General features: G+C 47.8%; 1 long non-coding RNA gene across 1 annotated transcript; it reads right to left on the bottom strand.

Annotated features, from left to right (window-relative positions):
* Positions 1-1,595: 1,595 nt before the first annotated feature.
* On the bottom strand, positions 1,596-13,440 carry LOC138805877 (uncharacterized). Its single transcript, XR_011365662.1, has 3 exons — positions 13,291-13,440; positions 10,719-10,768; positions 1,596-2,598 (listed from the first exon to the last, which is right to left on the bottom strand). It is a non-coding gene; the product is annotated as an uncharacterized lncRNA (long non-coding RNA).
* Positions 13,441-23,417: the final 9,977 nt, after the last annotated feature.

The following is a 23,417-nucleotide window of genomic DNA, read 5'->3' as shown; positions in this document are numbered from 1 at the left end:
GTGAGCTACTAGCACCTGGCTTCCTTCCTTTGTTGTTTCCTTCTTCCCTCTTTGGCCAATCTGGAGCTCTGGTATGATGACTGCTTTGTGGTCTGTATGTGGGGCTGTGTGGACCAGTGTCCTGCATTAAGTGGGTGGGAAAGAAGTTTGGGGTCCTGAGGACTTTATAAAGACTCTACTTTCTCTGGTGGTCCATCTCTCAGACTTCTTTAACTGAAAAGATAAAATGTTGAGTGAGGCAGTGTTATTTTGGGTTCTGTGTCAGTTGAGGAACTAATCTTAAACATGACAGATGGTGTAGGAAGAGAGCACAGATCTCAGAAGAGGAGCATTTTCTGGAGTGGGGACACATGTGTGTCCTATAAATTGCATCCAGAAATGACAAGACCAGCAACGACTTAACACATTCAGGTAAGGAAGAGGAGGCTTCACAGAACTAGAAGCCATTGGGGGGGGGGGGTTGAAGGCATTGTCAACAGAACAATGGGGGAATCCTAAGAGGGAGGAAGGCAGAAGTAGCACCATGTGTCAGGCACAGGGGCATCAAAACAAATAGTCTCACAAGATTCCACATTGTCAGTGGCACAAGGCCATTTTCCCAGTGACACTGTCCGGCTGGGGCAGACTCGGCCTCCTGGCTCCACGAGGGGACAGGAAGCCAGCCCAGGATGGAATGGAGGGCAGCCAGCATGGCCAGCTTAGTGCAGAGCCAGGAAGAGAACCAGCCCCAGAGTTCAGTGGCCTTGTAGTCCGGGATGTCCCCATCCCTTTCACATGTCCTAATCTTAGTCTCCAGTTTCTCCTTTTATTTCCTGTACTATTTAAATCTGGTTTTCCTCTACTTCAGAGGACTGTACACTTGCATTTGGAAAGGCAGATTCGACTTAAATACTGGCTATGTAGGTCCTGGGCAAGGGTTGGGTCTTCTGAGGGAATATCTATAGGAAGCTGCATCCAGGAGGACTCCAGTTCAAAGACACCCAGAGGAGTAATGAGAAGGGAGATTGGCCAAGGAGCAGGTCAGAGGCTGTCAAAGGTAAGGAGCAGACAAGACTCCAGCTTCCCCGAGTAAAATACTGGCCACATTTGAGAAGGAAACAGGGCTGCAAACAAGGACTTAGCTCAGACAAGCTGGGAAGATGTGTATATAGTTCTTTAACTAGGCCCACAGCACATACCAAGAATAAAGTCCACAGCCTACTTAGAAGAACTAAGCACCGGGTGGGTTGGATGGATTACCAACCCGAAATTCTTGTGGTTGACACACACTCATGAGCTCTAACTGCCTCGATCTACTGTGCCAGGGTGAGAATTGATAAAAGGGTTGGGATGTGTGAAGAGAGGCTGGCATTGGGCGGGTGAGGAGGAAGACCCTGGTATCCAGCTGTGGAGAAGGGAGGCTGACAGAGACCATACATCAGACAGGGCCTGATGAGTTAGATGTAGCCTGCAGCCGCAGCCCTTTCAATTCCTATTGCTTTTCAGTGAACCCCAGATGAAGGAATTGCGCCAGACTGCCAGTGGCAGCTACCTGAGGTACAGGTGTGGTACTAGGAAGAAGTAAACAGCTAGTTTATTGGAGAAAGAATGTGGACCCCAGAGCAGATTCCGTTTCTATTAGAATCACCTGGTGCACTACAGCAAAACCAAAACAGCCTGGTGCTCAGGCCACACCCCAAATCAAAGCCTGTCCAAGGTTATTAAAGCTTTCCAGATGTTCAAAAAGTGAAGCCAAGGTTAGAACTTGACTTTGAACTCTCCTTCGCTGTTTTTCAGCTTCCTGGCTCTGGGCAATTCAACCCAAGTGTGCTTGTTTCTTCTAGGGCAAAATGGAGGTCCTCTATAGTACCTTCTTTTGGGGGTTCTTGTACCAGCTGAATGTGCTCAGGCAAGGCTGAACACAGTAACTCTTCAATCCATGTCAGCTATTATTATTGATGGTTGATGGATATTTTTATTCATGATTCAGTGGCATATCCAAACCCGAAGGTGATGGTTAAGCTCTATTAGGATCTGTCCAATTTCACCCTTTTTTTTTCTTTTTTTAATTTTGATTTTGGGGATAGGGTCTTCTATGTAGCTGAAGCTAGCTTTGAACTCAAGATCCTCCTGCCTCTGCTTCTCCAGTGCTGGATATGCCAGCACCACACTCACTTCCAGCCTCACACACTTGGACAGTCAAGAAGTTTGTCAGGGCAAGGATAGTTCTGGTTCTGGGGTACTGATGGGTGGTCACAGGCCAGTATTTCTGAACCACCTAGGCTGGTGATTGTGTCTTTAAAAGAAGCAACAATCCTTCCAAGAAACCATCCATGTTTCAGCAGTTCATTATTTTAGTGAGAAAGTATCCACAGAATTCACTTGTATAAAGTGTATAGCAGAATGGTTTTTAGTCTATTCACAGTTGCATGCATTTTGTTTTCATAAATCATCTTCCAAGGACTTGTTAACTGCCTGCTGTACTTGGTGTTCCCGGGCTGTCCCGGGAGCATGCAGTAATGATGGCGCTGATCCATCCTGAACTTTGGCATGTCTGCTATGGACGATGATTCCTTGAAATTTGTGTGTGACACAGCTCCAAGTGTTACTTCCCAGCACCTGTTACAGAGGTCCTGTCAGACAAGGCAGCAGCACAGGGCTCTTCCAGGAAAGCTACTCTCCTTGGCAGCCTGTCCCAGAGAGCAGACACAGAATGGGGTCTGGAAACCTCCATAGAGATGAAGGCTGGAATGGCTTCTCTTCCAGAAGTAATAGGGCAGGTTTGGCCATAATCTTGGCCTGAGGACTTGGGAAAGGCTCCCCCTCCCAGAATCTCCACTGGGCAGCAGTTAGCTGCCCCTGCCTAGAAGGTGAGGAATATAGGTTGGACTATACAGGTTGTTGTTGTCTGTCATGGGGCTTGAACTCAGGGCCTGGCCACCATTCCTGAGCTTTTGTGTTCAAGGCTAGCACTCTACCACTTTGAGCCACAGTTCCATTTCTGGTTTTCTGGTGGTTAATTGGAGATAAGAGTCGCACAGACTTTCCTGCCATGGCTGGCTTTGAACCAAGATCCTCAGATCTCAGCCTCCTGAGTTGCTAGGATTACAGGCGTGAGCCACCAGCACCCAGCTGGGAGGTTTCACCTTTAAGTGCCTCCACTCTTGAGTCCCAAGTTCTCTCATCTTTTTGTTTTAATTTAGTATTAAAGGGAGGTCTCTTCTCTGTACTGTCTGGCCTCCAGCTTCTATGATTTTAGCCAATATTTCTTTTCCTGTCATCACCTCAATTTTCATTAGAGTGCACATGTTTGCATACGTGCACATGAGCACTTACATAACTACATCTTTTTTTTTCTTCTTCTTCTTCTCCTTATCACACTAGGGCTTGAACTCAGAGCCTTGCGCTTTCACCTGGCTTTTTCACTCAAAGCTGGCACTTCTACCAAGTGAGCCATACCTCCATGCCTGAGTTTTTGCTGCTTAAATGGAGATGAGTCTCGGGAATCTTTCTGCCTAGGTTAGCTTTGAACCATGATCTACAGATCTCAGCTTCCTGAGCAGCTAGGACTGTAGGCGTGTGTCACCAGGGCCTGGGCTCTCCACAACTTTTTTTAATTTAGAAGTTGTACTTGGTAAGCACCGTGTTATGTGCCAAGTGGGGCATTTTCTGCACCTGCCTCCTCTAAACGACCCTTTAAACGGGCTCTATTGGTAGACTGCCTTTCCCAGGAAGAGCAGGGAGACAGGGGTTGAAGGCAGCTTGCTTAAGGCCGCTCAGCTGGTAAACAGGAAAGCCTTTCTCACTGGTGCCACATGAGAGCTGCACCTAGACACAGCCTTGTTAGGAAGATGAGGACAGTGTTCTGAGAGCCATGGGGACCTCATTCACACGACCAATTTCCCAAGGAGAAAATAGGGCTCCTCCCCAAAGTACATCCCTACTTTGGACCAGTCTAGCCATGGTGGCTGAAAGTGCCATGATGTCAGTAATTCCCAGTTGGTGCCAGTGGGAATTCTTGTTAAGAATGCAGATACCAGGGCTAGGAGATGTAACTCCCTAGCTTGCCTAGAGTGCTTGCTTAACATGCACAAAGTCCTGGGCTCAGTCCCCAGTACCCCTCAAGTAAAATTAATAATAATATTAATATTAATAATAATGCAGACACCAGGTCCTGTCCTCAGAGATTCTAAGGCATTGTGCCTAGGAGACAGTCCAGGAGTCTGTGTTTGTAAAAGCATAGCCAGTGCTTCTGAATGCTGCAAAGTGGAGTAATAAGCTTGGAAAGCAGGACAGGGAGAAGTCTGGAGTGAAGAAGGAGCCCTAGTCACAAAGATAACGAAAGTCCCCTTATGGAGGTGGTGTAGGAGCTGCAGAATTAATGCTTTCTTGTCTCTTTCTCCTTATCTGGAGAATTTCTATTCCTTAAAGACCCAGCCAGGCCACATCTCATCGGTCCCTCAGGAATTTCATAACTCCTTCAATCCAGGCACCGGTGCCTTTATTTCATTGACTCACTCAGGTGGATTTTGCTGCCTAAATCTCTGTGGGTGATATATTCACCTTTTGGGGGGGCGGGGAGAAGAGGAGATAAAGCTACAATTTCTGGGCTACTGATAAGAATTGGAAGGAGCCTGGCTCCAGAGCAGAGTCCAGTGGTCCCCAGAGATGTTCAAAGACTGGCAATCACTGTTCCTGCTTACAGGGGTCCTACGCCCTTTCCCTGACCCAGGGGTCACATGTGGGAGGCCCTAAAGGTCAACACTGGGTGGTAGCCCAGAGCATGCGCACTCTAGAGCTGCTGGCCTGGTGCTGGTTTGTAGGAAGGAATACTGGGTGATTACTGCAGTCTGCTGTGGGGACAGGAGACACTGGCCTGCTGTGTTTACCAGCTGTATTTTTCCTGTGGCTGCCACAACAAATAATCACAGACCAGGTGATTGATGATGACAGGAATTCTATTAAGAGTCTGAAGATCAAATCTAGGAACGTACTGCCACAGCATCCAAATGGTGGCGTAGGCAGGCCTCGATTCCCCATGGTCTTAAGGGAAGATTCTTCCTTGCCTCTTCCCCTTCTGGAATGATGGCTGTTAGCTCCTCAATCTCTGCTCCTTTTCCACATGGCCAGCTTCTCTGGAGACCAGAGCTCTCCCTTTTCTCTTATGAGGATTCTAGACTTGGAATTCACTCTCAAAACCTGAAGGTCTTAAGCTGGGCGCTGGTGGCTCACGCCTGTAATCCTAGCTACTCAGGAGGCTGAGATCTGAGGATCGCGGTTCAAAGCCAGCCCGGGCAGGAGAGACCATGAGACTCCTATCTTCAATAAACCACCAGAAAACCAGAAGTGGCGCTGTAGCTCAAGTGGTAGAGTGCTCGCCTTGAGCTGAAGAGCTGAGGGACAGCGCCCAGGCCCAGAGTTCAAGTCCCACGACCGACAAAAAAAAAAAAAGCTAGCCCAGGCAGGAAAGACAGTGAGACTCTTATCTCCAATAAACCACCAGAAAACTGGAAGTGGCACAGTAGCTCAATTGGCAGAGCACTCGCCTTGAGCTGAAGAGCTGAGGGACAGCGCCCACGCCCAGAGTTCAAGCCCCATGATAGACAAAAAAAACAAACAAGCAAACCTGAAGGTCTTACATGGAGATTTTTTTTTTGGTCTCAGTGCTGGGGCTTGAACCCAAGGCCCAGGTACTGTCTCAGCTTTTTCACTTAAGACTAGTGTGCTTGAACCACAGCTTGAACCATAGCTCCACCTCCAGATTTCTTGTGGTTAACTGGAGATAAAAGATCTCATGGACTTGGGAGGGGGGAGGCTGGGAAGGGAGGTGAAGGGTAAACAAAGGAGGAGGCTGCAATGCTTGGTAAGAAATGTATGCATTATCCTGCCCATGTAATTGTAACCCCTCTGTACAGTATGTTCTCAAATAAAATAAAATAAAATAAAATAAAGATCTCATGGACTTGTCCTTCCTTGGGCTAGCTTTGAACCACAATCCTCGGCTCTCAGCCTCCGGAGTAGCCAGGATTACAAATGTAAATCACTGGCTCTTGACTCACATGGAGATTCTGAACTAGACCTGCAAAGACCCCTTTTACAGGTTAGGTTGCATCCACAGGTACTGGGGTTAGGACCAATACATCTTATGAGAGGACACAATTCAACCCATCACACTAGCCTTGTACCAAAGAAATATCAGTGATTGAGTACGCCTTCTTTTTCCCTGCACCTCCCTTTCCCTTATCAGCATCAGCCCATTGCAAACCTCCCTTTCAGCATCGGGGACAGTAAAATGAGCACCAAGCCCTCTCCAGACTTCACCAGATCACTGCTGAGCCTGTCCCAGAGTATACCAGAGGCACACACCAACACATGGAGCAGGGTCAGGGTGGCAGTCTCCCCTGACTCACACAAGCCCTGTGAGCAGCAGTCAAAGAGCCTGGAGGCGCAAGCTGCTCACAGGTCACCCGCATACATACAAGGCACTGGTGGCTCACATCTATAATCCTAGCTACTCCAGAGGCTGAGATCTGAGGATCGAGATTCAAAGCCAGCCCAGGCAGAAAAAAAGGCTGTGAGACTCTTCTGTCCAATTAACTACTCAAAAGCAGGAAGTGGTGCTATGTCTCAAAGTGGTAGAGTGCTAGCCTGGAGCAAAAAAGCTCAGAGACAGTGCTCAGGTCCTGACTTCAAGCCCTACAAGGGGGGGGGGGGGCACTTGTGGGATAAACAAGGCCACCAGGGCACAAAGGACCTGCCCTCAACCCCCTACCCCACCTTGGCTGCAGGCTTACCTTGACCTGCTGGTTCCATTTACTCTGAACCCCACAATAAAATCAGACTGTTGATGGTCGATACCTATGCATTTACATCCATTCACGAGCCAGGCCAGATGTTCCTCACGGGTGTATGGAGAGGGCCCCGTGGGTGTGTGAAGCCACCGCCCACAGTAGCACTGCATGAACACTTTTTGTAAATGACATTTCTCAGACATGAACCGAATCATCTGCCAGGACTGCGCAGACTCTTTGGCAAAAGCCCAAACCCCTTAGCATAGCTACGAGGCCCCTAGCCTGCCTCCAGCGCTGTGTCTCCTACCTTCTCCCAAACACACAGCCACGTGGAACCACTTACGGATCCCTAACCACCTTGGCCCCACCCTCTCTCATTTCTACATGACTTTGTTAAGTTGTTCCCTCTGCCTGGAATATTCTTTGGACTACTCCTCACATTACTTACCTTTATTCAACCTCCAAGATGAAGCTCTCCAGAAAGCCTGCCTCGACCTTCCTCTCCAGATCCATGTCCCACCTTTTACAACACTTGCTCGCTACTTTCCTGTCCATCACACCTGCCACACAGCCCCACAATGAGCTCTTCGAAATTTGGAACTGTGCCTCTTCCATTTCCAGTACCTGGACTTCTTACTCCCTAGCCATAGCCAATGCCTTAATACAAGTCTGAAGTGTTGAATGCTAAAGACAGAGCAACACAGTTCACGATATACCTGGGTGGATTCTTACACAAAGAAAAAAAAAATACCATCTTCTACAGTGAATGAAATTGTGGGCAATTTTATAGTGTTGAGGAAATGTTGTTATTGTTGTAATGGTTGTTTTCTTTGAGATGGTGTCTCACTGTGTAGCCAGACTGGCTTCAAACACAAGACCCTCTTGTCCCTGACTCTGGAATGTGCACCACACCTGCTTTACTAACGTTTTATTGGAAACACCAAAGTGTTCTTTATGCGGCCGTCTCCTCTAAGGGCTCAACATGAAACTACACCCCGTCGAGGTTTTGTGCTAGGAAAGTGCTAGCACAGGCACATACAGAACTTTCCTGCCATCGGCATGCATACAAAAATCACTGCTGAAAAGTCCGGACAAACAGCACATCCTTGACAAGGCAAGATTTTGATAGGATCTAGATTGCTATCAGTTTACCGTTCCATTTCCTGAGTAGGACTGAATGTATGCATACAGCCTGTGTGATTGGTTAAAGTGTTTTGGATAACAGGGCATAGGTGGCAAGGGTCATGCTCTACTGAGCAGCTCAAAAAAAAAAAAAAAATGAGGCCTTGGGGCTGGGAATGTGGCTCAGTGGTAAAGTGCTTGCCTAGCACATATGAAGCCCTGGGTTCAATTCCTCAGTACCACATACACAGAAAAAGCCAGAAGTAGCACTGTGGCTCAAGTGATAGAGTGGCAGCCTTGAACAAAAGAAGCTCAGGGACAGTGCAGCTCAGGGACAGTGCCTAGACCCTGAGTTCAAACCCCAGGACTACAAGAAAGAAAGAGGGGGGGGAGGGAAGGAGGGAGGGAGGGAGAGAGAGGGAAGGAGGGAGGGAGGAGAGAGGGAAGGAAGGAGGGAGGGAGGGAGGGAGGAGGGAAGGCCTCACTGTTTCCATCCATATATAGATTTCAGCATCCTCAGCATCAACTCCAATTATGCCTGATAATCACTTTCTCCATCTTCTGTCTTCCTTACCTCTGCTGTTTCCTGGAATGCACTTGGAGTACTCTCCCACTTGAATTTCTACCTAACAACACTCTATTCCTAAATCAAGACACAGCTCTGAGTAACAGAGTAATAGAGATAATATCCCTTTTTTCCCTTTCTTTCACATTACACTTCTGACTATAGATTACATTTCCAAATTTCCCTTATAACCAGATACAGCCAGATGACCAAAACCTGGCCAGCAGGATTTGGAGCTGGGTCTTTTGTTTTACTTTATTGTTATGATAGAGGTGATATACATTTACATGAGTCAGATAACGAGTACCTTTCCTTTCGTACAGTGTTATCTGTTCCTTCATTCTCTCCCAGTCCCTCCTTCCCATCTCTCCCCTCAGCTGCATAGTTCACTTCCATCCGTGTCCAGTGCGCTCCACTGAGGCACTTTTTCACCCTTTTTCCTCAAGTGCCCTTGTCCCCAACCTCCTGAAGATATGCACATGAATACACTGTATATAAGGTAAAGAAGACAGAATCATCCGAAAAAGAAAAAAAAAGTCTTTCGTTTCCTTATCTTAGGAGTTTGTTTCAGTATGTATATTATTTTATATACATATGAAGAGGCACCTGGGTACTGCACCTTTGTGATTCTCTCCTAAGACTACCCTCTTTTGGTCTTACTGTGAGTATTTAGAATCCTGAGTAATTTGTCATATCCCAGTGCATTTTAGATCTAACTTCTGCATAGCAGTGAGAACACGTGCCGTTTACCTCTCTGATCTTGGCTTACTTCATTTAATATGATTTGTTCTAGTTCCATCCATTTCCTTGCAAATGACATTATTTTATTCTTCCTAGTTGCTGTGTTCATATATATATATATATATATATATATATATATACATATATATATATATATATATATATATATACACCACCTGTTTTGGATCCACTCATCTATTATGGGGCATCATAATAGCCATATCTTGGCTATTGTGAATAGTGTAGCCATGACCATGGATGTACGGGTATCCTTATCATATCCTGGTTCATGATGCTCAGGGTAGATGCCTAGAAGTGGTATGGTTGGGCTGGAGGGAAGGTCTATGTTTAGTTTTTTGAAGAACCTCCAGACTGCTTTCCAGGGGGGCTGGGTCTTAAAGCATCAGTATGCATCTCCATTCTGGCTGGAACACCCATGTGGCCATATGGATGAAGACACACCTTTCAACATGGTGAAACAAGGCAACAAAGTACAGTTGACTAAGTCCCTAAAAGACCTTGTGGAATGGAGCCATTCCACGAGTCAAGATTGCTACATTCATCTGTACTGACACAGGAGAAATGAAATTACACCTGAACATTGGTCTTACGTAAATAAGGCATTTGGAGTCTCTGCACACTGACTTATTCAGACATATATCATCTGCTGTATGACACTGTCACTAGATTACTAGCTGCCATATCCTGAAGACCATCTTCACACTGCAGCCTGCATGGTGTTGTAGTGACCTCTGTGCAGGTGGAGCTGATCTTAGTGAACCAAGTTTTTGCTTTGTTTTGGTTTGGTTTTTTAGAGTCTCACTGTATAGCTCAGGCAGGCCTTGAACTCAGTATGGAGCCCAAGCAGGCTCTGAACCCACAATTCTCCTGCCTCAGCATTCTGAGTGCTAGACTGCAGATGTGAGCATTCGCACAGGGCTGAAACCCATTTCATCTCTGGCTTCCCCAAGGAATCAGCAGTGGCCTACGGCCAGGGGCACTTTGTTGAAGAAATGAGTGAATCACCAGCAACTTCCCCCTCAATTCTCTTTTTAGAAGTGAAACAAAGATAGCAGCTGCAGAGTCCACACACAACATATTTACCCTGAAACCGGAAAGAATGCACCTGACAAATAAGAGGCCTGGAGCACTGAACCGAGAGCAAAAATAGTGTGTTGTGATAACACAGCCCAAGGAGATTTCACTGCAAAACACAGATGGTTCTGGAGGCCCTGGGCCAAAGCCCCTTCCTCCCACCCAACTCCAGACCCCTCGGAGGATCCGGAGGGAGATGGCCACATGCTCCCAGGACCTAGACAACTAATCCTGGACAACCAGTCCAGACACTGTCCATAAGATCCAGGCTTCAAAGGGACTTGGAAGAGGAGTGCCAATGTCATTCTGCCAGGCAATTCTAGAACAAGTATAAGAGAGAGCTTCCCAGAGGCTGTCAGGAAAACATTGTCGTAGGGTGAGGGGTCGGGGCCAGGCTGGGCTTGAAGTCCAGCTCTTCTACTTACCTGCTGTGCCACCTAGGACGAGAACTGATCTCTGTGTCTCCATTGCCCACCTGGAAAGAAGGTGATCACATGGTGAGTTCACACAGGAGGGCGCTTGGACCCATGCCTAGCAAACAGGCTGGGGCAATCACTGTCAGCGCAACCCCCTCCCCCCACCTCAGCCTCCTCAGCCTCAACTTTGGAGGGAGAAAATTCCACAGAATACTTCATACAATAGGTAGAACAAACAACATGCACGTTTTCTAGAATTAAAAAAAAATTAACTTCCAGAGACTGTGGCCCATGCGTGCGGTTGAGGCCGGAGGATCACTTGAATGCAAGAGTTCAAGGCAATCCAGACTAATACAGAGAGAAAATCTTAGAAAAGGGGAGGTGGGCAGTGTGAGTTGGTGGCTCCTACAGAAGGGTATTGAAAGCCAAGGAGGCATAGCATAATGAAATGAATGGAGGGAAGAGAGAAGGAAAAGACTAGGAGGGGAAAAACAGAGGGGACAGTAAGGCCAGCAATACAATGAGAAACAGAGCAGAGAACCATGTGGTCCACAGAAGCTGGGACTGTTTCCTCATGTCAGATTTTTAGGGTCCTCTCCATCACCCCTGTGACAAAAGAGACCAACGAGCAGCTTCTCTCCCTGAGGAAAGTCTCTTTCAGAAAAGTGCTGGAATGTTCTGCTTGCTGAATGCTGACCAGTATCCTCCAGCTTCCAATCCTGGCTGTCTCCCAGTCCTTGATTTTCCTTATTTGATAACTTCTCCCTCTTCCCAGAACACTGGTTTTGTTGTTGTTGTTGTGTTTTCCCAGAATGAAGATAAGATGCGGCAGGGCCACAGCCACTAGCCCCTGGGCTGAGCAGGTAGCACTCTGTGGTCCAGTGCCCAGAGAGGGCATCTGGCAAGAGCTCACATAATATTACCATCCATCCACTGAGCCCTTGGGCCCAAGGCCAACAGCACCCAAACTGTGCACCTGTGAGGGAGCCTGGAGGCTCCTCTGTCTCTAGACATCCATCCACTGCCAGGACCCGGTGAACACAGAGGTGACAGTCAATCATGGGCCTAAGAAGACAGCTGTTGCCGGGCCCGTGGTTCACGATTGTAATCCTAGCTACTCAGGAGGCTGAGATCTGAGGGTTGCGGTTCAAGCCAGCCAGGCCAGGAAAGGCCATGAGACTTTTATCTCCAATTAACCACCAGAAAACCAGAAGTGGCACTGTGGCTCAAGTGGTAGAGCGCTCGCCTTGAGCTGAAGAGCTGAGGGACAGCGCTCAGGGCCAGAGTTCAAGCCCCACAACTGATTTTAAAAAGAACAAAAAAACAAAACAGCTGTTCCCGGGACAGTGTCGGCTGTGGGCTTCTCCCAGCCAGCCATGGCCCTCTGGCCTGCTATTTCCAGCCCTGTGTCCCACACTGTACACCTCCAAGGTCCCCTTGGAGCTTGGCAGCCCCACACTTCACCCCATGAACTTCCTTTTGGGTCAGGCAGGACTCCAGGCTGAGTTCCGCCCCTACCCTCCTCTTGACTCTGAGAGAAACTTGAGCCAAGTGGCCCTCGGCCTTGAGCCTTGGAGCCAAGTGGCTCCTAGTAGCTGCTTTGGCTGGGGAACCTCCAGCTTCCAGTCCTTTCCTGTGCAGCAAGGCACCTGCCCTCTGGATAGTGGCAGCCCCACAGGCTTGAGCATCCCTGCACCCCAAAAGCTCCAGTCCCAGCCCAGCATCTGCACACACCCAGCCTGGCATCACCACATGCCCAGCCAGGAGCTTGCCGAGCTGTGGGTTGCTCTGGGCAAAGGCCTTCCTTCTCTGTCTTTGTTCTCCCTGCATTCCCAGTGGGCTGGGCACCCAGCTGCCTGGTAAACATCCTTAGTGGATAGTTTTCCATTTCTAACTCCTGGGATTTATAAAAATCCTCTTAGCCCAACCCGAATACAACATAGCCTCTTCTCACCATTCTGCCACGGGTCCGAGGGTCCGGGAAACTACTTTGTCACTTGTGGAGTAAGAGGCCAGGGACTATCCCGCTGTAGGGGCAGCTCGGCTTCTCCCCGCCCCCACCCCTGCTTCTCGGTCTCCAGGACTGCGGTAACAAATCACAACAGAAATGTATCCCATAAGCAGAAGTCTGCCATGAAAGTGTCGGCAGGGCTGGGCCCATCCAGACGCCGTGTTCCTTGCCTCTTCCGGCCTTAGGTGGCGTCTGGCTTCCTTGACTTGTGGCCACACCACGCCAGTTTTGGCTCTCTAGTCACACTACCTTCTCTTCTGTGTTGCATCAAATCACTCTCTCCTCCATCTTATAAGGACACGTAGGATTGCATCTAGGGCCCACCTGGAGAAGCCAGGCTAACCCGCTCATCTTCTTGCCTTTCTACACTCACAGGTTTTCAAAATTGACTCTATTTGGAAGCCATTAGTTAAGCGAACACATCTGGTTACACAGAAAGTAGATACACAAGACCATCTAAATCCTGCCAGCCCTAAATCCATGCCCTCTATGCCAGAGAGCAGCCCCCACTAAGAGACACAACAAACAAGAAGTGAGGAAGAGAGTGAATAAAAAAAGAAGGAAGAGCACCAGGCCGAGAATCCTGGTCTTGAGGGTCCTGATGCCCCTTCCTTCTGAGATTCCCTCCTCTTCACCAGTCTCTTCTGTAGAACAGCTTTCTTCTTCATTCAGTACACATTTACTGGACACTGGATGTTGAAAGGAACAAGGCAGGCCCTCTCCCTGTCCTGTGAGACAGAAGCAAAGAACACAAGTTTGAGATTATCAAACAAGAGCAGCTGACACGTGAGAGCAATCAGCGAGACTCCAACGTGCACCTAAGGGATAAGAAGCGCTTGTCAGATAAGGGGAGTGGAGCCTGGGATCGGGAGACGGAAGGCCCCGAGGAGGGAAGCGAGGTGCACAGCTGACAAATAAGAAGACACCAAGGCTGAACCTTGTCCTCACTTCTCTCATTGGATTTCCAGTTCTGATTCATCTACTGGGCCCCGGTTCAAGGAGCCTCTCTGAGGTGGCGCCCTATCTGACTCACTTCTACCTCTCACCTACCGCAGAGCCAGCACCACGGGGCAGCGTAGGCTTTCTGCTGAAGGCAGAAGCTGTCTGACGTAAGGCACCAGGCTCTCTGTGCAGGCCCAGAACCAGATCAGAAGCGAACCCAAGGCCACTGGCTCTGCTAGCATCCCATAGTAGCCATTCGTGATGACAGCTGGTCAGTTAGAGAAAAGGGCCTAGTGGTACAGGCCTACAATCGCTGCTTCTTGGAAGGCTGAGACAGAAGAATTGTGAGTTTGAGGACAACCTGGACCAGTTAGAATCTGTCTCAAAATAAAATTTAAAAGGGGTGAAGTACAGCTCAGTAGTAGAGAAGTAGTTAATTATACAGAAAGCCCTGGGTTTAAGCCCCAGTACAAATAAATAAATAAGTTGTTAAAAATAGGTAGAGCCAGGTGCTGTTGGTTCATACTTGTAATCCTAGCTACTCAGGAGACTGAGATCTGAGGATCACGGTTTGAAGCCAGTCCAGACAGGAAAGTCCGTAAGACTTTTATCTCCAATTAACTACCAAAAGAGCCAGAAGTGGAGCTGTAGCTCAAGTGGTAGAGGACTAGCCTTGAGCAGAAAAGCTCAGGGATAGCACCCAAGCCCTGAGTTCAAGCCCCAGGACCAGCACCAAAAAAATAAACAAAAATAGGTAGAGGATTCCAGAGAGACAGAGCTGAGACCCTCCCCCCCCCTCCCCAGGCACCCAGGCATAAGGCACCCAGGCATACAACTCCTCAGAGCATACCTGGAAGGAAATGTGGATTCTGTGCCTACCCCCGCCCCCTCCCCGCCCAGCCTCCCCTAGCTCCATCCAGCTAGGTGTTAGCAGAGACCCTGGAGTTACATGTCTGAAAAATAAGGTATCAGGGCTGAACCTTGTCCGCACTTGCCGTTCCCCTACTGGGCTCCCAGACCAGGAAGAGCCTCTCAAGCGTGGCCCCAGCCAAGGGAGAGCCCAGGGTTTCTGCTGAAGGCGAAGCCACAAGCCTGATGCAAGTGTCAGGTGAATAGCCTTCCTCAGCCCGGGGGATACCTGGCCATGATGTGGCCACTGAGCAACTATGAGCTCAGACAGTTTATAAGAACATCTGGAGAGTGCAAAACAAAACAAAACACAATCTGGATTACACAAGTCTCTACAAAACAACAAAAACCCAAGATACATGGGGAAATTATTTGAACCACTGAGAGCAAAGCCCTTCCCCCCCTGCCCCGCCCCCAGTAAGGGGCCAGCACAGATAAAGCTGCTGAACTCAGTCATCCAGCCCCTCCCTACTTTCTTACAATTCCACGGTTGGGGACTAAGGGCAGGCACAGCATCCTGCGGGCCTATGCTGGCTTTAACTTGCCAACCTAGAGCTCCCTCCTCCCCCTCTGACCTCCACATGATCTGCTGCTGCCTGCTCCTCTGGAGGCAATGTAGGGCATGCTGCCCCTGAGCCTGCCTCTCCAGCTCTACAGAGCCATCAGAGCGGTCGCACAGGGAAGATACCGCAGGAGAAACACAGGGTCCCACACAAAGCACTCCCTGGTCCTCAGGGAGGAATGCCAGAAGGATTCTCCTCCATCTCTCCTTTATGGAGCTGCACCACCAGCAGAACCTGCCTGGGCAGGGCAGGGCAGGGCAGGGCAGGGCGGGATGGGGCAGGGCAGCTGAGGTGTGCTGAGGGTCAGGCTCAGCAAGCTCAGTGGTCATTCCTGGTTCTTATGCCTTCTATTGTCCTGCAGGCTCTCCACACAGGCATGACGGCCTTCCCCAAGAGCCCCCGTCTACTGTTGGCTTTCTCAGGACTAGAAGTGGGGGGGGGGGGCTAGAAGTGGGGGGGGCAGGTGTCCCTCTCCCCTTCCCCTCCCAGCCCTGCTCCCCTCTGTGACTAAGTGAGCTGGCTTCTTTGTGCTTTCCTCTTTTCAAGAGCATGACCACCCATCCCCACAGTTGACCACTGCCTAATGCTGAGTTCCTCTGCATGCAACTGAGGCAAGATAGATAGATGAGCAAAGTAAACAAGTGAGTTATCAGAAGGACCAGACTCAGGAATTAAAACCCTAAACTCAGAGCAGCAAGCTCTCCTCCCCTTTTAGATGTCAAATATATGAACAGAACAGGGAGATACTAAACCGAGAAATAGTTGTCTTCTTCTAGATGTTAAGAAGTTATGTACTTGTGACTGGTGGAAGTGGTAGCATGCCTGTCTAACAAATGCAAGCTCATGGGTTTAAATTACAATCACACACACACATACACACATACACACACACATACACACACATACACACATATACACACATACACACACACAGGGATGCAGATTCTTTAAATAGGTAAAGAGACAATAAATAAATTTATTTGCCAGTATGCTGGGCAGGATTAGAAGTATGATAAGAACCATTTAAGGGGCTGGGAAGGTGGCTCAGTGGTAGAGCACTTGCCTTGCATGCATGAGGCCCTGGGTTCAATTCCTCAGCACCACATAAGCAGAAAAGGCCAGAAGTGCTGCTATGGCTCAAGTGGTAAGCACTAGCCTTGAGCTGAAGATCTGAGGGACAGCGCCCACGCCCAGAGTGCAGGCCCCATGATCAACCAAAAAAAAAGAACCATTTAGCTGTTTGGGGCAATAGGTCCACCTTAAGCCCAGTGTCCCTACTTGGAAACCTAGCAAAGTGGATAGAGGTTGCTAGGTGACCTGACCAGGTGTCTAGGTGTGGATTCCAGAAGTCCCTCACACAAGAGCCATGATATGTGTGTGTGTATGTGTGTGTGTGTGTGTGTGCATGTGTGTGCACACATATGACACCTGTATATGACACTGTCTGGCTTCAACTCAGGGCCTCAACACTGTCCCTGAGCTTTTGTGCTCATCCACTTGTCTGTGTGTGTGTGTGTTGGAGGGGCCGGGGCGGGGGGGGGAAGGGTATGGTAGTTAATTGGAGATGAGTCTTACAGACTTTTCCTGCCTGGGCTGGCTTCAAACTACAGTCCTTAGATCTCAGCCTCTTCAATAGCTAGGATTACAGGAGTAGCCACTAGCATCCCTCTAGGAGACATAATTTTGAATGTTCTTCACTCCCATCGCTCATGTGAGAGGCAGATGTTTCTCTTCCCTTCCCTGTTTCTAACCTACTGCATTCATTTTACTAAAATCAACCACTGCTAAACTTAGACTTTATCAGGGTCTCCTTTTGTGAGACCCTTGAAATGCTTTTTATCATGAATCTCAAATCCTGTAAACTGCGTGAAAATTGGGAACTGAGGGGACCCTTGCCCCCCTTAATATACTATTGCATATAGCGAAGGAGGGGGTCTTTGCAGGTGGGATGAAGGATTTAGGAGTGGAAGATTATCCTGGACTAGCTAACTGATTCTGATAGCCCTCATGTGTCCTTTCAAGAGTAAAGCAGCGCCAGGTGCTGGTGCCTCATGAGTAGCTACTTAGGAGGCTGAGATCTGAGGGTTGAGTTTTGAAGCCAGCCTGGGAAGGAAAGTCTATGAGACTGTCATCTCATAAACTACCAAAGAAGCAAGAAGTAGAGCTGTGGGTCAAGTGGTAGAGCACTAGATTTGATTTAAAAAAAAAAAAACAAACAAAACTGAGGAAGAAAACAAGGACCAGAGTTCAAGCTTCAGTACTAGCAGTACTATACATTCAGTAGTATACAGAAAGAAAGAGAGAAAGAGAGAAAGAGAGAAAGAAAGAAAGAAAGAAAGAAAGAAAGAAAGAAAGAAAGAAAGAAAGAAAGAAAGAAAGAAAGAAAGAAAGAAAGAAAGTACCACGCCACATACACTTGGTTGAAACTTTTGGAATGAAAGGTTCTGGACAGGAGTGGAGCCTGGCATAGACTCAAGCCCCAGGCATCCCCCAGGAGTTGGTGGAGAACTGGATTCCCTAAAAAAGACAATCTGGTCAGACTTAACCCGTTGTTCTCTGAGAAAGAGAAGTTCCAGTGTGACTGCTGCTCACCACAGTGACCCAGGGCCCAGTGGCAGGATGCCTGCCCTGTGCCCTGACAAGTCCCACCTGGGAGAGCGTCTGTCCTGCCTCCAGGCCAGTTCAGGCCTGCCATTGTATACAACAACTCTTGTTTTCTCCTCTAACAAGCAGCTCAGTATCCAACCACCATGGGAACCCAGTCCGAGAGGCACAATGGAGAGGAAGCTGCCGAAGCAAGCGTTTGGACAGGAGCAGAGATCACAGCAGGCAAAGCAGCCATGAAGATGTGTCTGCAAGGAGTCCTTAGCTGGGTTCAGCAAAGAGAAGCCAGCGCAGGTGGGCGGAGCACTTCCATAAAGCTGCCTGTGGTGGATAGATGGCTTCTGATTTGACCTCGACAACAGAATAAGGGACTGCAAGTTCAATGAATAGTCTCTGGCCAGAGAAACAAGGTCAAATGCTTAAGTTTCTTCACTTCCAGTGGTTCCTGGTATTTCCAGCTGAGTGGACATCTTTCTGTGGCCAGTGGGTGCCACCCCACCTTCTGCGGAGTCTGCGTGAGAGATTGTGTTGGACAAAGAGCTTCAAGGAAGCATGCCTGCAGGAAGGGGGTGTTGGTTCAAGGCTTCCCATACACTTGGCTGCACCTTTATAGCCTCTACCTTTATTCTTACTATATTCTTCTTGGCTGTACATTCGTTGCCTTTATTCTCGTTTTGGCTATTTTTCTACTGATTCGCGAACAGAGCATGTTGTATTTTTTTAGTACAATAGAGATGGCTTCTCTAAGTAATAAAGACTAAGGCCAAAGATTAAATGTGGGCAATCCCCCAATCAATCTATCATCTGATGTGACGTTGCCTCCAGAAACTCCTACAACTTCACAAGCGGTTTTGCAGCTCATGCATAGTAAAGATAGAGACTTAAAATTTCTAGATATGTCCAACAGACAAAATCAATGAACTAAACTAAGTTAAAAAGAGTTAAAGAGTTATCCCAGTAGTTTAGAGAGTTCTAAAAAAGAAGGGACCTCTGATTATAAAAGAAAAAGGAAGATTCTCCCAACAGTTATGATTAAGTTTAGTCCAACTTACGTTATAGGGAATAGATGGTGTTTTCACACAAAATATAAAGTTAGTGACATATTTCCTGAACCAACCAAGAACCATTTCCTTATACAGGAGCTTATAAAGATGAAATTAGTTGGATAAAATTAAAAAGCGTACAATGTAAGTACAGCCCTGTCTTAGGTTTGTTAATTATTAAACATAAAAAGGCTGAATAGATGACGTATTCTATTAAACAATATGCTAGACTTGTTTCGCACCACTTAGCTTAAACAGTTGGTGGGATAGTCATTAATTTTCATGTAATTCATCAATGCTTTGCCTTTAAAAAATTGATTACGTGATTAAATAAACAAAGAATCTATGTCACAATCACACACTGTATAAAAATGTTAATTCTCCTCAATAAAGATACACTCAGATGCAATTCTTTTGAGTCTGTGTCTGTTTGTCACTTCGCCAACTCCTTTGCCCACCTATCCCGTCGGTCCCAGTGCTCCGGCCGAGCTGGTCCGTCGCAAGAAAGAAAGAAGGCAGGCAGGAAGGGAGGAAGGGAGGGAGGGAAGAGAAGGAAAGGAAGGGAGAAGGAGAGAGAGAGAGAGAGAAAGAAGCCAGGCACCAGTGGCTCACACCTGTAATGAGGATCACGGTTCAAAGCCAGCCAGGGCAGAAAAGTCCTTGAGACTCTGATCTCCAATAAACTACCAGAAAACCAGAAGTGGCATTGTGGCTCAAGTGGTAGAGCACTAGCTTTGAGCTGAAGAGCTGAGGGACAGGATCCAGGCCCAGAGTTCAAGCCCCACAACTGACAAAAAAAAGCGGGGGGGGAGAAAGAGAGTAAGAAAGATAGAAAAGAAGGAAGGAAGAAAGGAAAGGAGGAAAAGGAAGCAAAGTCAGAAAGAGTAAGGCAGAAGTAGATTTGATGTTCAAGAGAAGGCAATGTGACCTGAAAGGAGATTATGGCTATAAGCCCAGGAGGCCATAGATACTAGAGGTTGGCAGGAATGGATCATCGCTAGAGTCTCCAGAGGGGTTGTAACTTTCTGTCACCCTAATTTCAACCTAATGATACTAGACTTCTGGCATGCAGACCCCCAAGAGAATAAATGTCTGCCTATTGCTTTGAGCCACTCCATTTGTGGTAATACATTACAGGAGCCACAACCAACTAATTTATCAAGGGCCCAGAAGATTAATTTCTATTCATTCAACAATTTTTATTTATTTATTTCTGTTGCCAGTTCTGGGGCTTGAACTCTGGGCCGGGGTGCTGATCCTGAGCTTCTTTTGCTCAAGGCTAGCACTCTACCACTTGAGCCACAGTGCTATTTCCAGCTTTTTCTGAGTAGTTATTGGAAACAAGAATCTCATGGACTTTCCTGCTTGGGGTTTGCTTCAAACAGCGATCCTCAGATCTCCGCCTCCTAAGTAGCTAGGATTATAGGTGTGAGCCACTAGCACCTGGCTTTCAAGAAATAATTTCTAGATGTCAGGCAGCCTGGTAAGTGCTGAGATGCATCCAGGAGCCAGGCAATCCCTGTGGGGTCACAGTACAGTCAGGTGACCACTTGAAAGAGCTGTGCTCTGAGCCGGGCGCCGGTGGCTCATGCCTGTAATCCTAGCTTCTCAGGAGGCTGAGATCTGAGAATCGAGGTTCAAAGCCAGCCCGGGCAGGAAAGACCGTGAGACTCCTATCTCCAATAAACCACTAGAAAACCAGAAGTGGCGCTGTAGCTCAAGTGGTAGAGCGCTCGCCTTGAGCTGAAGAGCTGAGGGACAGCGCCCAAGCCCAGAGTTCAAGCCCCATGACCGACAAAAAAAAAAAAAAAAAAAAAAAAGAGCTGTGCTCTGAATAGTCGTGAAAGCAGAGTGGTAGCCCAGTCAAAGAACCACACAGACATCCTGGGGCCTTGGCAGAGGGTAGACTGGTCACAGGTTGAGGTACAAACTACATGCAGCCCAGAGCAGCCACCCGGAAATGGCTAAGTCCATACCCATGTTGCTGTAACATTATTGACCATAACACTGTATCACTAGTCACTAGGCACACAGCCCAGATGCCCAAACCGTTCATGAAAATACGGTACATACACATGTCACCCCACAAGAGTATTAATGGCTATAAAGAGGAATGAAATGATGCCATTTACAGACAAAGGAATGGAAGCGGAGATCAGCATACTCAGTGAAGTAAGACTTTTCTCATATGTTAAAGCCAGAACTCAAATATACATAGTAATGCACACATGATCATAGGTGTATGTATGTCATGTGCACATGTTGTTACACGCAAACATGTGTATAACAATGTTTGTGAATGTGGATGGTTCCAGGTGATTGGGGGAAGGGAAAAAGGAAAAGAGAATGATGGAGGGTGAATAATAATGAAATACTTTATATCTACATCTGAAGCTGGGGCATAATGGAATTCCTTGAAAGCTGTTGAATACCAGTGGGGGCGGGTGGAGGGATAGGAAAAGAGAGTAGCAAAAGGGTTAATCTGATTAAAGTACAGTTATGTATGTGTGAAATACCATGGTAAAATCCCTTCAAACAATTAATATACACTTAAAGAACAGATGACATGGGGCTGGGAATGTGGTCTAGTGGTAGAGTGCTTGCCTAGCATGCATGAAGCCCCGGGTTCCATTCCCCAGTACCACATACACAGAAAAAGCTGGAAGTGGTGCTGTGGCTCAAGTGGTAGAGTGCTAGCCTTGAGCAAAAAGAAGCTCAGGAACAAAAAGCAGAATGACAGGAATGTAAAGCAGGTGAACTGAGCAGGTTTGTGTGCATGCACTGACACCTGTTGAAATGGTTGCTAGAAGAGGGGGATGGGGAAGCCTGGTGGAGGGGGATGGGGAAGCGAGGTTGAGGGGGGTGGGGCAGCGTGGTGGAGGGGGATGGGAAGCGTGGTGGAGGAGGTTTGATTGTTCATGTGTTTTAGAAAAAGGAGGAGAATTTTGGAGCGAGAAAGAGCCTCATTCCTGGGGGAGACCCCTTATGAGAAGGTCCAGAATGAGTGGCTTTTCACATGCACACAGAGGGGCTCTGGGAAGGGCTCCATACTTCAGGGACAGGCGGTGACTGGCAACAGCTCACCGCAGGCCTGCCCTGCACCGCAGGCCACACCGCACAGCTGTGACCTCATGGTACATTCCAGAACGGGCCATCCCTCAGACTGAGTAAGCTTTCTAGCACCAACCTGACATTAGCAGAGACCTGAATCTGCAAAATATCTGCTGACTCTGGCCCAGGACACTGTGTGAACCACCTGGAGGGGGAGGGAGTCAGGCGGCCATGTGCTACCTCCCTTACCCCATGACCACGGGATCTCCCCAGCTCCCGGGGCCCTGCTTCTCACAGGCTGCATATCGTTCCTTTGTTCCATCTATTCTGAGGATTGAATGGAACAACATGGTAGGTACTGGCCAAGTCTGGTCATCACAGCTATCATTCCAGCTCTTGGGAAGCTGAGAATAGAAAGTTCAAGACTAGCCTGGGCTATGGAGTGAAACCCTGTTCAAAAAACACAAAACAAAACAAAACAACAATGAGATAAGTGATGTACTAAGCCCAGGCTAAGAGATGTTTTTAATCATTGACATTATTCTCTTGCCTCTGGAAACACTGTCTACCGAATGAACACACACACACACACACACACACACACACACACACACACACACACACACACACACACACAAAATCTCCCCTTTGGCATGTTACAGTAACTACAACGATGTCTTGGCTGACTCCCCACCCCAGCTCCTCCACCTCCAACCACCCCAGGGCCCGCAGCTCCATAGCAGTTGCCAGAGTGGGGTATATGTAATAAAGACATTGACTCTCCTTGGAGAGAGGCCTGGCCTTTGGTCTCTGCTCCAGAGTGGGTTTTCTAAGCCCTGGAATGTCCTGCCTGATAACTTTGTTTGCCTGGGTGAGCTTTGACCCCCCGGTAAGTCTAACAATATGGTTGATGGTGGGGCCTTTGGCATCAGCTCCATCACCCAGAGGGCTGGAGAGTAAGAAAATCATCCAGAAAGGTCATCCACTGTATCTACCTGTCTGAGACCCAATAACAACTCTCAAGTGAGCATCCTTGGTGACAACATTCTATGTGTGTTGCCAATGTCATTGCCAGGAAAGATGGGCATTGCCCATGACTGTACTGGAAGAGGACACCAGAAGCTTTACCCTTGGTATATCATGTTCCATGCCCATCAGTATAATCGCTTGTGGTAAATTTTCTAAGTCCTTCTAGTGACTTACCAACCTGAGGATTGTCTTGGGCCAAGAACTTACAAATGACATCAGAAGTAAGGTGGTCTTGGGCTAGCCCTGTATGCCCCTAGGTTCTTAGCCCTTCTGTACTGTGGATTCTTATGGCAGTCTGGTGAAGCTTGCGGATCTTGTCTGAGGGTCATCTTCTTAAACTTATAAAGTCAAACATACCGTATTTAAAGAAAATCAGTTATTAAATGACTAATTCCAACATCAGGTTAAATATTTAACATAAATTTGAAGGAGCAACAGACCTGGCCAGTATTTCAAGATACCCATGACAACTATAAAGAGATATGAATTTGTTTTTTATGAAAATATATTTTGTTGCCAGGCGCTGGTTGCTCACACCTATAATCCTAGCTACTCA

This window comes from Dipodomys merriami, unplaced genomic scaffold (assembly GCF_024711535.1).
Source record: "Dipodomys merriami isolate MVZ:Mamm:240054 unplaced genomic scaffold, mDipMer1.0.p SCAF_4, whole genome shotgun sequence".
NCBI lineage: Eukaryota > Metazoa > Chordata > Mammalia > Rodentia > Heteromyidae > Dipodomys > Dipodomys merriami.
This window is presented reverse-complemented; position numbering and strand designations above follow the sequence as displayed.